General features: G+C 47.0%; 1 protein-coding gene and 1 long non-coding RNA gene across 2 annotated transcripts in view; one reads left to right on the forward strand and one right to left on the reverse strand.

The window, feature by feature from the left end:
* Positions 1–4,326, reverse strand: part of LOC143443753 (uncharacterized) — a 36,736-nt gene extending 32,410 nt beyond the window's left edge. Inside the window, exon 1 of the long non-coding RNA XR_013113020.1 lies at positions 4,144–4,326. This is a non-coding gene — a long non-coding RNA (uncharacterized LOC143443753). The remainder of the gene's footprint in view (positions 1–4,143) is intronic.
* The window catches only part of Plxna2 (plexin A2), a 191,640-nt gene that overhangs the window by 4,827 nt on the left and 172,696 nt on the right, over positions 1–14,117 (forward strand). The window lies entirely within an intron of this gene.

A 14,117-nucleotide genomic window follows, 5' to 3' on the forward strand; every position in this document is an offset into this window, starting at 1 on the left:
GGGAAGAGATGCTATACTTAAGTCGGCAGGCAGTTCAGTCCTGGATGCCTCATCAAGAGATTCTTGCCTTTTTTTTTTTTTTAACCAGCAAGTAAAATTTTGGCCCATCCCCAAGTCCCTGTCACAGGCCTTCTCTTCTTCGCAGTCCCTAATGTGGATTTCCAGCCAGTCTCAGCAGTAGCAGTGGCAACACTGCTCCGAGGGAGACTTTAAAAAAATAAAAAAAAAAGAGAGAGACCTTTCAGGAACTAAACGCATGTCAACGTTGTATCACTGACTTAATCTTTGTCTTCATATTCTCCCTGGGAGCCTGTCTCTGAATTCTAATTCCCCCTTTCATTTCGACAGAGGACAATATTGAGAGAGAACACGCAGAGAGTGCAGAGGCTTCTCTCATCCACAGAGATAATAACGGTCCAATGGTAGATGGGAAAATATTGAAGTTTGGGGATGGGCAGGGGATCAGAGATCAGTGTCCCTCCAGATCTGATACCATCCCCTGATATTTAATCTCAGCTTCCCTCTGGCTCAGACTTACCTAGGGTCAAGAGTGGAGCGAAGGGAGGACACAGGGAAAGAAAGAAGCAAAACAAGATGAATGTGTCCTGTTATGAAAGTTTAATCCTGCTTTTCCTTGCCTGAAATTACTTTCGGGATGAGAGAAAAGCCAGTAAGTTCAACTTGTCTTTCAGAAGCAGAATGGGGAGGGGCCCTAGGGCACAGACTGAATATGTGGTAAGGTAAATGACTCTCTTTCTTTTATGACCCACAACATGTGCACACACGTGCACACACACACACACACACACACTCACTCACACACCTCAGAGGCTTCCAGAGCCTTCTAGAAGACCCATTTCTGCCCTTCTCCACTCTCTACGAAGACTCAGGCTCACAGGCTTTCTTTTTTATGTTTAGGGAGCCTAGCTTGCAGCTTTGGCGTCTCCTTTGGGTGTTAAGAGAACACTACTTGAGTAGCTGAGTTACTGTTTCTGCCCCTTATGGTAAAGCCACACAGACACTGAAAGCAGGAATCAGAACCCATTCAGGTTGAAATAGATGGAGATCGATCACTTGTGTGCTGCCAAAAATGTGGTAACTCAAAGCCCAAGGATAGAAGAGCAAAAGCTTCTGCCTTCGAGAAACCACAGCCAGAGCTCTGGACCTGTGGGAGAGAACTGCACCAGCCACATACCCCCAGGCACCAGGCAAAGAGGGGAGGGTGGGGCTAGCCTTCTTCCTTTCATGAAGGGAAGGTGTTGCTCAGACCCTGTACTCTGTGTCATTCAGTATGTGGTAGATTTCTGGGAGAAACTGGTTGGTGCCTGAGAAATCCAGGGTCCTGTTCTTAGGAACCATTTAACCCTATCTCCCTACCCTCTGTCCCACCTTTTCCCACAGCCAAGTCTGGAGAGGTTTTCCTGCTGCATTCCTCCCCAATACCAGAACTTGAGGTGTGGACACGAGTGTAATTCAACAGGAAATGTCACTGTTTGTCCCTATTTCAGTCTGAGTGTCTTGAATGAATCCTGTCTGAAATGAAGGCCAAGGAGGGCTGGCTGGCAGAGGGAGGTTAAAAAGAGGCTGATGTCAGTTCTCCTGGGGACTCTGACCCCATCATGGGAAATAGAACTCTCCCTGAACCTTAGGTTGGAGGGCCTTTACTAGGATGTCCCAGACTAGGAATAGGCCTGGGCTTCAAGAGACCTGAGAAGCCCTTACAATTATGCCCTGGAACATCTGTGTGGGTATGTGAATGGGTTTTTCACGAAGAGGGGCCCCGCAAATCTATCCATTATGAAGAACCTCTGGAGTTTAGATCTTGGACTGTAGCTGGCAACTTGGCCTCTCAGTGTCAACCCAGTACAGCTACTCTGCTGTGGACTGAGAACTTGTGTGAGGCTCACTTAGAGTGAGGAAGAGCAGTCCAAGGACAGCTCAGTCTGCCCGGGAAGCCACCATGACAACTTTTCTGTCAACATACCAGGCATATGATCTTTCCAAGCAGGAGACGGGCTAGGAGAGGGGTGAGTTCAGGAAGAGTGAGTAGAGAGCTCTGCCTCCCTGTGGAGACGGAGGACCAGCGAGCTGGCAAAGCAGTAAGGGGATGTTTGAAGCTTTGAAGTTGTTTCCTGCTTCTAAAAGTGAAAGGTCTCTACTGAGCTGAATAAATATTACACCGGCCTCTGACCTCCCACCTTCCCTGCCTGTCCCCCATCCCCACTTCCCCCTTTCTACTTTCTTCCAAAGTAACAAAAATACCTGAAGGAGAAGAACTCTGTTTCTGAACTATCTGGAAAACCAGTTCTCAGTAGAACCCAAACTCCTTCCTCATCCTGAGCCAGCAAAGCCCCACTCTGGGTCCTCATTTCAAGTCTAGGCGCTGGTGTTTCTGGGGGTGTCCACAGACCTAGAGTAGAATGGACATGGACACCCCCCAGCCTCAACTTGCCTGGAGCTTCCTGTCTGTGACAGAAACCTGCAGCACCAGGCTTCTGTAAGGTACCCCTAGGTTCTGTAAACACCCCCACGTTTATGCAGAAGAATGAAGTTCTTATCTGAGTACCCAGGCAGCAATCCCTCCAGGTTTTCAACTCAGGCACTTAGAGAGTAATATGAACCACATGTGTGGCCGAGACCAGGAAGCCTCATGCAGAGGGTGTGAGACCTACTAAGAGCCAGACAGATGGCCAGGAAGAGTGTGGAGTCACACAGGCTCCTGCTACATCAGAACAAAGGCGGAACAAAGGGTTTCCCTTCACACTTTCTGCACCCTTCCTGAGGGCTTCTCACCTGTTGACTGCTCCAGGTCTCCATTTGCTCCCTGGTTGCAGGAGGGAGAGGAGATGCCTGACACTCTGGTGAGCCAATTCCTCCCTCCTACCCAGTACCTCTGTCTCTGTCTGTGCATGTGATAGAGTTTGTTTGTTTGTTTGTGATGGTCAAGAGCTTTCATTTGTCTGTGCTTCTGGAGCTAGGCAGAAGATGTGTTAAGGGAGTTAGGAAAATGATGAGTGCTGCCAACTGGAAAAAATATCCTAAAATCTAGAGCAGAATAAAACCAGAGATGTTCTCAATTTATTCACACACACACACACACACACACACACACACACACACACACACACACCCCATAGTCTCTCTATGTTTATTTAGAATTTTCTAAAAAGGCAAGATCTTACTTAAAGAAAATATGTGTGCTTAGAGCGTAAAGAGCCAGATATTCCCTGGAGTCTGGAAAGAGGGAAAAACCCATGGTAGCCCTCGTGCTGAGGCCACAGGCAATGTTTATGGCTGGCATTTAAATATGAGAGTTGAGATCTGAATCCTGACTTTGTTGTGTTTGGGTTTTTTAATACCCTCTACTCTTAGGACTAGAAAAAGACATGGTCTTAGAGCACGTCAGTTGGAATTGTTCTGAGAATCAACCTCTAGAAAAAGAAGGGCAGTTCCTTGGGCTTACATGCCTGGCCGCAGTTAGGAGGTGCTGTCCCCCCAAGAAACAGGTGTGCGCAGGGCAAACACAATAGGAAGAGTGTTGGCAGGTCCAGGAAGGTCCCAAAGGCTTGGGTCCAATCCTTGGCCTTTGCCCATCATTGGCCATGCCATGCAACACAGCTGGGGTAAGGCATCGGCTATCATCTCTCAGACCCGTATACTGTCCCCTGGACAAGCTGAGAGAAGGCCTCATTCCTTATTGGAGTATTGAGCATGGGAACATGATATGGAAAAGGTATTCCTGCATGCTTGGCAGTACTATCCAAAAGCCTGCTTCAGAAAAAGGAAACCGGCGTGACATGATGCCTCAATTCTCTTTAGTAAACACGAGTTGCAGAATGAACAGATGTGATGTGTAGAACACTTGGGAAGTGTCCCTGAGTATTTGAAAATAGCTTTAACCCAAGCCAAAGTAATAGCTAAGAAGCCCAAGCCCAAGCTGAGTGGTAGAAGATTATCCTACATCACACAGCAAGTCATTATTCACCCTACTCCAGTTGTTCCTGTCCACTAGCCTTGCCTACTTTACCACGGCTCTCCAGCCTCTGGCTGCCACCCTTTACCCAGTTACATCCTCATCTCTCTGTTCCTCGGTTTGGCTAGACACAGAGCTCGTGATGAGGCAGTATCCTCGGGAGAACTCACCACGCCTCTTCTCTGCCCATCTGCTGGCCTTTAGCATACATCCACAGTTCCTACTGGCACTGAGCAGCGTGGGGAGAAAGACTCCCCCTCTTTTCAATAGCTCCAACCAGCTTTCCTCCATCCATCTCCAGTCTTGCTATTTGCACAGTCAATGGCTCTGGCAAGGCCAGGCGGCCTTTCCCTCCTGAGAGGCACTGTGGGCACTGTTTGTGTTTCGGTCTCTATAGACTCAGCATTCACAACTTGAAGAGGCGGAGACAATGACCCCAGCAGCTGCCTGCTGACTGCTGGCTGGAAGGCACAGACCCAGAGCTCTGACTCTCAGGGATCTGCCTGCAGAGGGGCAAGAGGCAGGGAGTGTCAGGCCACCAGGGTTATGCCCTTTGCACCTGTGGGCTTTCCCAGGCAGCTGTGCCTGGCCTTGAAGGATGGGGATGGATGGGGAGGGGGGAATAATCCACAGGACTGGTTCAAATCTCTAACTTCTGCTACACACCCCCAACATTACGATCACAGTACTCCTCTAGCTGTGCTGCAAAGCCTTATGGGTAGGGGCTTTAGGGAATTGAGAGGCATGACTGCTGGATTGCACACTAGAAGGACCAAAAAACGGATCCAGACAGTAATGAAAGCTTAATCAGGGGTCTGTCCAGATAGGAAAAAATGTGCTTTACTTACAAGGAGTTTGAGCATGGTACTGGCTAATTCGGTTTGATTGAACAAATGTTTATAGAATATGTGCCATAGGCTGAACATGATGAAAAGAAGGTAAATCACCTCTCTGGCTCTTGAAGATATATATATATGAAACATGAAGCAGAGATATCCAACTCAGGCAGAGGCCGTCCATGAGGACATGATCTACATCATTTGGAGAAGCAAGCAATAGTTCAAAGATACTAGGTCTCCAGTAATGAGTTGGTTTTTTTTATAGATTAAAAAACTAAACAGGTGTAATATGTAGAATGTTTGGGAAATGTTTCTGAGGATATGAAAGGTGTGTCAGAAAGGCAAACTAGCTGATTGCCGAGTTCTCTACCCACTTCTGGCCCTGCAAGCCGGAGTCCCTTGCTTTCTTTTCAGCAGATTCACTGGAGGAAGGATTGTAGAGGAGAACAGTATAGTTTCAGGTCTAAACAAATGACCCACAGCTACTAATCGGAATTCCCAAGTAGAATTAGTACACAAGTTTGTTACCATAGCTGGCCTTAGAGCAGGGTCCTGGGAAGGCTGGGCTGGGATTAACCCTGGTTTCCCTTGGAGCCAGAGTGCTAATCATGTTAAAATTAGCACCCTCTTTACATGCAGGGGCAGAGCTGCTGAGCTGAGGTTTGGTCAATTCTCTGCTAGCACAGCTCTAACTTCTAATCATTGTCATAAACAGGACTGAAGCAGCTGCTCACTCCAGTCTATTATCAGCTTGGTTGGAGACAGAGAAATTTAAATGACAGTGAGATGCTTAGCAAAGAAACGAAAGTCAGTGTTAAAAATAAAGAAAACAAGACAGCTTGTTTCATTGAAATAGAAGAGTTATTAAACAGCCCTGAATTAATCAGTGATCTGCCATGTCTGGGGATAGGAGAACAGGAGGTGGGGCTGAGAGTTAAGAGACTTGAGTCAGGGAAAGAAGCCCCAGGGCAGTAGGCAGGTGCTGTTGCAGTTGACCCTGGCTGCAGAGACATGGTGGTCTTCAAAAGGGAGCTGGCAGAAGGTTTCCTGCCCATAGGAACGGTCAGGCTGAGGAGGGGAATTTGGCACACTAGTCCCAGAATGCATTCATTAGAGCTTCTGGGCTCTTTCATCTACCAACACCCATGCACTTCCTGCAGTTGTCCAACAGGCCCCAGAGATCTTAGCCCTTGTTTCCATCCGCTAGACCTGGGCAGGAGCCAAGTGGCATTTGATGGCTGGTCAGTAGCTCTCCGAGGTTCCCCAGAATCCAACGCAGTGACAGCTTCTAAACCAAACCCTCATTCCCAAAGGATGGTAGCAAGATACACCCAACTCTAGGCACAGTGTTGCCTATCCAGAACTGTATGGTGACCCCCCCAGAGAAGATAATCTCTTCTTGGAAATGGCAGTTAGTGGCACTCACTTGGAACCCCAGGTATCAGATAAACAAGGTGGTATATGTAACTCTCAAAGCCCAGAGTCCTCCCTTTTTGCACACCTAGAATCTTAACCAAAACAGTTAACCTGGACCATCCTCCAGTCCTAATACTCGTGAAGCAGCAATGCTAAGAACATTGGCCCTCACAAACCTGCATGAGGTACCCCTCATAAGAATGGGGTGATGTGTCTTAAGAAACAAAAATCACTTTACGACCTGGAGTCCCTTGGAGACTTGGAACAATACCTTTCGGGAAGAGTTTGACTATGTCTGGGAGAGGGCTGGCTTGCACACACACACATGGAGGGAGGGAAGCAGCATCCATGCACAAGCAACGCCTGGGAGTAATCCACTGGACCTTGAGGCTGCCGCTGCAGGGGCATTTTCTTCGCTCTTTGACCTTCACATTCTTTTTCCATCACCCCTAGCTCCCCATCACTCCAGCTACCTCCTGGCTGTTTACCCTTTTCCAGACTTCTCTCTCACACCCCATTCATCATCCTGGGCCAGATTTTTCTAGTCCTCACTGGGGAGTTCTTTTCATCTCTCACAACCCCAGGTCCTCCCGTGGCCCTCGACTTTGATGTGTCTGTCTAGGGATGACAATGCCTCTGAGGTCTCCAAAGGATGTTTCTCTGCTCCTGCCACTGCAGGTAGTGAAGGGTCTGGAGACCTGTAGATTTGGGCACAGATGAGGTTCTAAGACAGACAGATTTCTGCCAGGAAATTCCACCCACCCCCTACATTTCCACTGGTTACTTTGACGTCGCTTTGCGATACCTCCTCTGCTGGAAATGTGCATGTGAACTTGTCCGCTACCTAAGATGGGCTGCTTGACAGGATCTGTTCTGCAAGAGTCAGAGTCTTAAAGTAAGAGATAATAAGCACTGCTGGTGGGAAGGAAGGAGCTGCCTAATCAGCTTCCTTGAGAAAAACAGTTGACTCCTATTCTAAGGCTGGCTCTTGGCTCAGGAAAAAAAAAAAAAAAACCCACTGGGGAAGAGAAGCTAGGAAAATAGGATGAAGGAGAAATTTCTTTACTCATGTAACAAGCAAACACTATGTAGAAGAGTTCAGGGAGTGTGAGATTCTGCCTGCCGGGTTGTCATCTCAGCCCCTCCTCTGCCTCTTTCTTGTGATATTGACATCCACTCTTCCTTCTCCTCTTGACTCATTCAGAGCCCATGAGGGTGTGAGAGGGGGACCCAAACAGGGTGCAACCAGAAGACTGCCAGGTGATGTATTAGAAGACCTGAGGTCAATGGGGCGGAGAGGAGAGGACCCGGAGCATTGATTCAGTCCAAGAGGGCTAGGCCTCCAAAGCAAAGTGCTAGGTGGTGAGCTCTCTCACCTGGTCTGGAACACAGCATCTTGATCTTGGAGACGTCACCCACTGGCCTTTGAACAGTCACTAATGCCAATAGGATGGAGAACAGTGTTTCTTATAAAACAGACGCAGTGGTGACTGGTGTTTACTCAGAGCTGTGGAGTTTACAAAACAATTCATAGCCTTGTCTCCTTGATTCTCACCTCAGCAACCCTGTTAGGTGTCTTTTGACAGAGAGGAAAGTGAGGTTCTCTTCTTCCAGAGGATCAATAACACGCACAAGATAACCCAGCTAGAGTGAGGAAGAGTCGAGCACAGTTCTGTCTCCAAACGCCCTGTATTTTCTCTGCAGCGGTTATTCTCAGCAAGTACCACAGGGAGTTGCTTACAGCCATGTTCTGCTCTGACCCTTCCAAGGGCACCTTCACTTGCTTGTTCTGTTCTTGATCACATTGTGTGGCCAAATTGCCATATTTTTATTACTATATGTCTCTTGTATTATTCTGTGGTCTGTGGCTCTGGAATTCTTTGCCAAGACTTTCTACACAGCTGATATGATCCCTTCTTTCTCCTTCTGACCACTTTCTCCACCTACCCAGGGACTCTCCTCCATAAGTTCAAGGTGAACGACAGCTGGAGTCCTTTCAAACTGTTCGCATCCTTCTCCAAGAGCTCCAAATGATCAGTTATGACAAATCTTTGAACCAAGCATGATAGATAGATCAAATCATTCCTCCGTTAAGACTTATCAGGGATAGCGGCAGCTGAGAAAAACTAAACAAGTGCTCATTTCCTTCTCTGTACTGCTCAGGATCAGACCGAGTGCATTTCTGAGTGAAAGGCACTTGCTTGCCCACCTTGCCAGCAGTCTAGTAAGTACCAGATATAAGTCTAGCCTTCAGTGTCTGTCTCAGTGGGGAGACAGGATGTTGTCACACACAAAGGAGTCAGTACTGCACTTTGATGGGAGCAGTAAGTAGGTGCTGGAACCAGGATTTCCCACTGACTCTTCCACTTAGAAAGAAAGTGAAAGGTGGGCTAGGCTTGGAGAGGTGATGCAGAATCTGAAGGTGTTTTTTTTTTGGAAAAGAGCTCAACAGAGGGGAAACTGAGGCAAGGATTGTAGGGATTCTGTTGGAAGTAAAATCACTCTTACGGAGGTAGGCAATAATGACAGGAGTAAAAAAAAAAGCCAGCAGGAGGGACAGGATCTTAGGCAACCAGGGGTTGGAGCCTTTCTGGGTAAAAATAGGGGAGCTGTGCCATGTATTTCCACAGTAAGTCCCTCATTTTGCCCACGTGCCTGGCAGCATGAGCCAAGGGCTCTGAGAGACAGGTCTACTTGAAGCATTTGTGACTCTGGGTCTTAGCTGCAGGTGGCTTTCAATAGAGTCTATCACAAATGAAGGCCTGAGTGGTAATGATATGACTATTATACAAATACTATCCCAGGAAAGGCAGTACTGTGATCCCAGGGTATAAGGTCACCCTCTGGACTTCGGGAGCTGTAGCTTCTGGATATGGACAGACATCCTAAATCAGCAATAATGATAGCCACTGTTCCTAACATAAGGCAGAAGCATTAGGGATGGAACAAGCTCCCTTTTCCTGGAATTCATCAGGCCTGAGGCCACAGAGGGCAGGACGAATGGTCTATAAGAAGAAGCAGGAAGTCTCTTGCCTGGTCTGGGGAGGCCAGGTGGGACAGGGAGCAAGATCACCTTAGAAGAAAAAGCTGTGGCAGACTTTAGGGTCCTATCCATGAGTCGTGTAGTCAGTGGAGAATGGAGTGAAGGGTGAAGCGATAGCCTAGTACTCTGGCTTTCTCTTTCCTGACCTTTTGTTTCTCCTCTCTCCTGCTGGTGTGGACTGAAATTATGTCATTCATTCCCTGAAAACATTATGTTTAGTGGCAGCATAATATAGTATTATGTAGAATAACTGCAATTTGTTTCATCACCAAAGTGGGAGGTTTTTTTTTTTTTTTTTAAACCCTGCTCTCCTGCTCCGTTTCATTTGTGCAAGAGATGCAGGCTTTCCCTATGTGGTAAAGAAGGATGAGAAGAAAATGCTTTCTCTCTCACTCTCCGCTAGATCCAATGGAGTTGTTCTGAAAGGTGACTGCCTGTTCCCAAGGCTTTCAATATGGAACACTCCAGACCCTACCTGAACTGAGGTTAGCCCCAGTCCAATCCTGCTACCTCACTACAATAAATGACCACTTAGGGAAAGTTTAAAGAGGACTGTATAGCCTCCAATAAAATACCTCACCAGGTTTTACTTAATGTTCTGGTGAATTTTACCAGACTTGTAATAAGAGAGTTTGACTGAAAGTAAATTTTAGAAATGTAGTCCACTGGGAATACCGGGGGAAACACATTGGCCATGTAAAGGTCTGTCTCCTATGTGAGGATACCACCCAAGTTTCTCTCTTGGCTTCTCAACTTGGCTTCTTCATCTGCTAATTGTGGGCTACCCATAAACCTCAAGATAGTAAGACTCCCAGTAGTGCAGGAAACATAGCTGGTAACTAATAAGGAATAGCAGCGGTGGGCACTCTTGCTTGGTTTTATTTCTATGGTCATCCTACTCATGGTTCTTAGGTTCTAATGTCTCCTAACATGAATTTGACCTAGCAAAGTATAAGCCCCATGCTTATACTTTATTCCCTTAGGAAAGAGCCTGGGAATTGCTTTTCCTGTGCTTTAACCTAGCAATGCCTACCAGAGCAGCAACTCACTGCTAAGATGATGTCAAGAGAGCCCTACTTAGGATCAAGGGAGCAATAGGCCACCTTTTCGGATCCTCCTTGGTCCAGAGGATGGGTGTACTCCCAGGAGCAGCTTCCATAGCTTTAGAACATGCTAATGTGCCGGGATTCTTTCCAGTTAGACAAGAGATTCCCATAGCAAAGCAGGCTTTTCTCTGTCCTTTCCCCAAAGGGGGTTGAAGAGGACAGAGCCCCATGAAGGGGGGGCAGGTTGGGTGGTAAGAAAGGCAGCTGCTTGAAATTGATTGTTCCTGTAGTTTAGTTAATACCGTGTACCCCTCTCAGCTCTGCCCTGGTGGCGACCTTTAGATAATAAAGGGAATTCTGGGAGATTTCTGACAGGCTCATGACATATGGGGCAGGGCTGCAAGGTCAGGCAGTGTATCTCCCTGCCCCTGGCCCAGGGTAATGAATCTTGTTTTGCCTTTGCAAAGCTATCCCAGCCAGTACCTCAGAAAGAAACAGAAGCCCCACCTCCCAGTCCCATACCAGTCTCTCAAATGAGTGCACATCTTGGGACCCTTCATAAGTCAGAGAGACAACTCCAAACTTTGATAGCCTATGCAAGGAAAAGACAAACAGTGGATATTTTGCTAAGGCCCCAGGGGAGCTAGTGTGGTTTCCAGGGCTCAACCAGAACCCTCAGAGAAAACTGGAGATGAAAGCAACAGAAACCCTTCCCTGGTGTGACGGCCAGTGGTCCTGGGACAGGATCCACAGTGAGAAATAACTGGGATGAGAATGAACAGCAGGCATATCCTGGGAAGCCCTGTTCTGGGGGCTGGCAAGTAACAATAGCACTGTCTAGGTGGTAGTGGAGGGTGGGAGCAGGAGAGGTCCAGGGAGGAAAACCCACTCCACCAAAAGAGCATATATTAGCAAATCCTGGAATTCATCTCAAAGTCTGCTGCAGAGCAGTGGGTCTTTTGTACACTGCTTAAGGCAGGTGGGAGGAAGGACATAGTTTGCTACTCAGAGATCTCCAGAACACCTGTTCAGCACAGTGTGTCACTGCATGTACTGCCCCTAATGGTAAATACGAGTCATTTACACATACATGTACCACAGAGAAAAAGAAAGAGAGAGAGAGAGGGAGACAGAGAGAGAGAGAGAGAGAGAGAGAGAGAGAGAGAGAGAGAGAGAGAGAGAAGGAGAGAGAGAGAGAGAGAGAGAGAGAGAGAGAGAGAGAGAGAGAGAGAGAGAGAGAGAGAGAGAAACACTAAAAAACATTAAAGATTTCCTAGGCCAAGAAGTTCAAATCCTGCTGATGGTTGGCTCTTTCTGCAAAGATTCCCAGGCTGGTGGAATCAGTGTTAGATATGTTTTGGGGTATTCTAAAGGCTGAAGGATCTAGCTTTCAGAGGTGTTGCTCTCAGGGACTGTGAAGGGAGACTGTGTTCCAGGCCTCTGTTGTTAGTGCAGGGACAATATCTTCTCCTTAAATATCTCTGAGTTGTCTTTCCATGTATGCCTAACTCTCCATGTCTACATTCTCCTCCCCCTTTCTATAATATTTTTTTCTTTTATGTGCATTGGTGTTTTACCCGTATGTGTGCCTGCATGAAGGTGCCCGATCCCCTAGAACTGGAGTTGCAGACAGTTGTGAGCTGCCATATGGGTGCTGGGAATGGAAGCCTGGTCCTCTGGAAAAGCAGACAGTGCTCTTAACTGCTGAGCCATCTGTCCAGCCCCCTACACTTCCCCTGTGGTGGGTATACTGGTCATATTGATTGGAGCCTATCTTCATATCCTTACATTGACCTGATTAGTGAAGTAAAGATCCTTTATTCAAATACATTTAGAACACATTCTAAAGTTTTTGAGGTTCGGACCCCAACATGGAAATATTGGCTGAAAAGACACAATTGGACCATAAGCCATTATCCCACCTTTCTGGCTTGAGCTGAGGCCCCATGATAGTGCCTTGCTCAGCCTCACTCCAGTGTCAGAGAAGCACAGCCTGATAGAATTCAGGGGATTTTGAACGACCAAAGCAAGACACCACGCTGGACAGGCAACCCACTGTTGCTCTCTGCCTTGCCTCAAACTTTTTGGCTATGGAGACTAGATTTAACCCACATTCCATCTTTGAAAATAAAATGGAGGTTCCGTCTTCCTATAGAGAAAGAGAAATAAAGGCTGAGTAGTTACTGTTACCCCAAGTTGTCTAGAATTACACAGGAGGGGTTACAATACCACTCAGGCTACCTTCTTAGGATGTATGCAGAAATCAGAGCTCTGATTTCCCCACCCCCTTCTTCTCCTCTCCTCCCTCCTCTGGGCCAGGACTAGCCACTTAGCTTCCAATAACACTGGAGTCTCTGAGGAAAATGACATTCCAGTAACGAAGAACATGCAGCTGGTACAGCAGTGACATCTAAATTGTTCCTTTGGTCCTGTTATTTTCTATAGGAAATTCTCCCTCTTCCCTCCTCCCTCCCCCTCTGCCTTTAAATCTCCTGCATAAAATACGCTAATAACAATCTTGGTGTCTCTGTGTGAGTGACAGCTGAAATAAGAAAAAGACTAATCGTACCTCCTGCAGTCCTGTCACCAGGAGATTCATTGAGCCTTCTCCCCACCCCATCAAATTCCCTCTCCCCTCCCCCATTCTCCCTTTCTCTGTGTTCTCTTCTCAATGAGAATCATGGCCATTTGAATAATAATATTATAGACTCCATGGGGTGACAGTAGGGGAAAAATCAGCTCAAACCCATGATTATTCCTTCAATCTAATAATTATTTAAATACCAGATAACTTCTTTCACTCTAATTGAGGCCTTTCAGCCATCAGTGTCCCCAGGGCCTTTGCAGTCACCCTCTTGCTCACCTTGTGTTACCTACCAACAAGCCTGGACTAGCTCTGAGGTTGGTGCTGGAATGTGAGCTTGGCCCACTAAGAGGGAGGACATCCTTCTATCCTTCCATTGTACTTCAGATGAAAAAAAAAAAAAACCAAATGAAGGAAAGATGGGGTAAGATGTGCACCAAAATCTGTGCTTTAGACATTTCTTCCTCCTGGATTTTAATTCATTGAAACCTGAAGACCAATGAGGCCTTCTGAAATCACAGGTCCAAAACCCTGCCTCTAGCTTTCTCTTTCCAGTCCTCTAAGATACCCTATTTTAAAAACCTCCACGATCTCTTCTGCAGTCTACCCCAACGATGGGTTGTCTCTAGACGAGATCTCCCTTAATATCTTACCTAAACCAAGTGTGGTGGCACACTCCTTTGATCCAGAGGCAGGTGGATCTCTCTGAGTCCAGGCCAGCTTTGTCTAGGTAGTGAGTTCCTGAACACCCAGGGATATGTAGGAAGACCCCATCTGAAACAAAAAACAAAAACATCTTCAGTCTCTTTTACTGCAGTTCTAACACTGTTGGAAGAGGGAGTTTTTTTTTCTGCTGAGCGTAAATATGACCCAGCTGTGAAATTATGTGTAACAAAGAGGTGGGACACTAAGGACATAAGAGCTCCTAAGACAGAAACTAGATGCCATTCCTGGTTATGAGTTTTACCTAGCCATGACTAGACTAGAGCAGGTCAGAGAAAGCCACTGCCCAGGACTAGAAAGGAACCCTTCTGATTATATCTTTTGGACTCCTTTGGATCCCCATGAATCCTAGGCTATTTTGAGGATCTGTCACCAGCACCAGCTCTCAGTCCAAGTCTCCCACCACATTCCCTTCTGCCATCTGCTGAATCCAACAGTGGAAGATATCTTCTGTCTTTAGGACGGCATGGCCTCCAGGCTGAATATAACCAGC

The sequence above is a fragment of the Arvicanthis niloticus genome, chromosome 10 (genome assembly GCF_011762505.2).
Source record: "Arvicanthis niloticus isolate mArvNil1 chromosome 10, mArvNil1.pat.X, whole genome shotgun sequence".
Lineage (NCBI taxonomy): Eukaryota > Metazoa > Chordata > Mammalia > Rodentia > Muridae > Arvicanthis > Arvicanthis niloticus.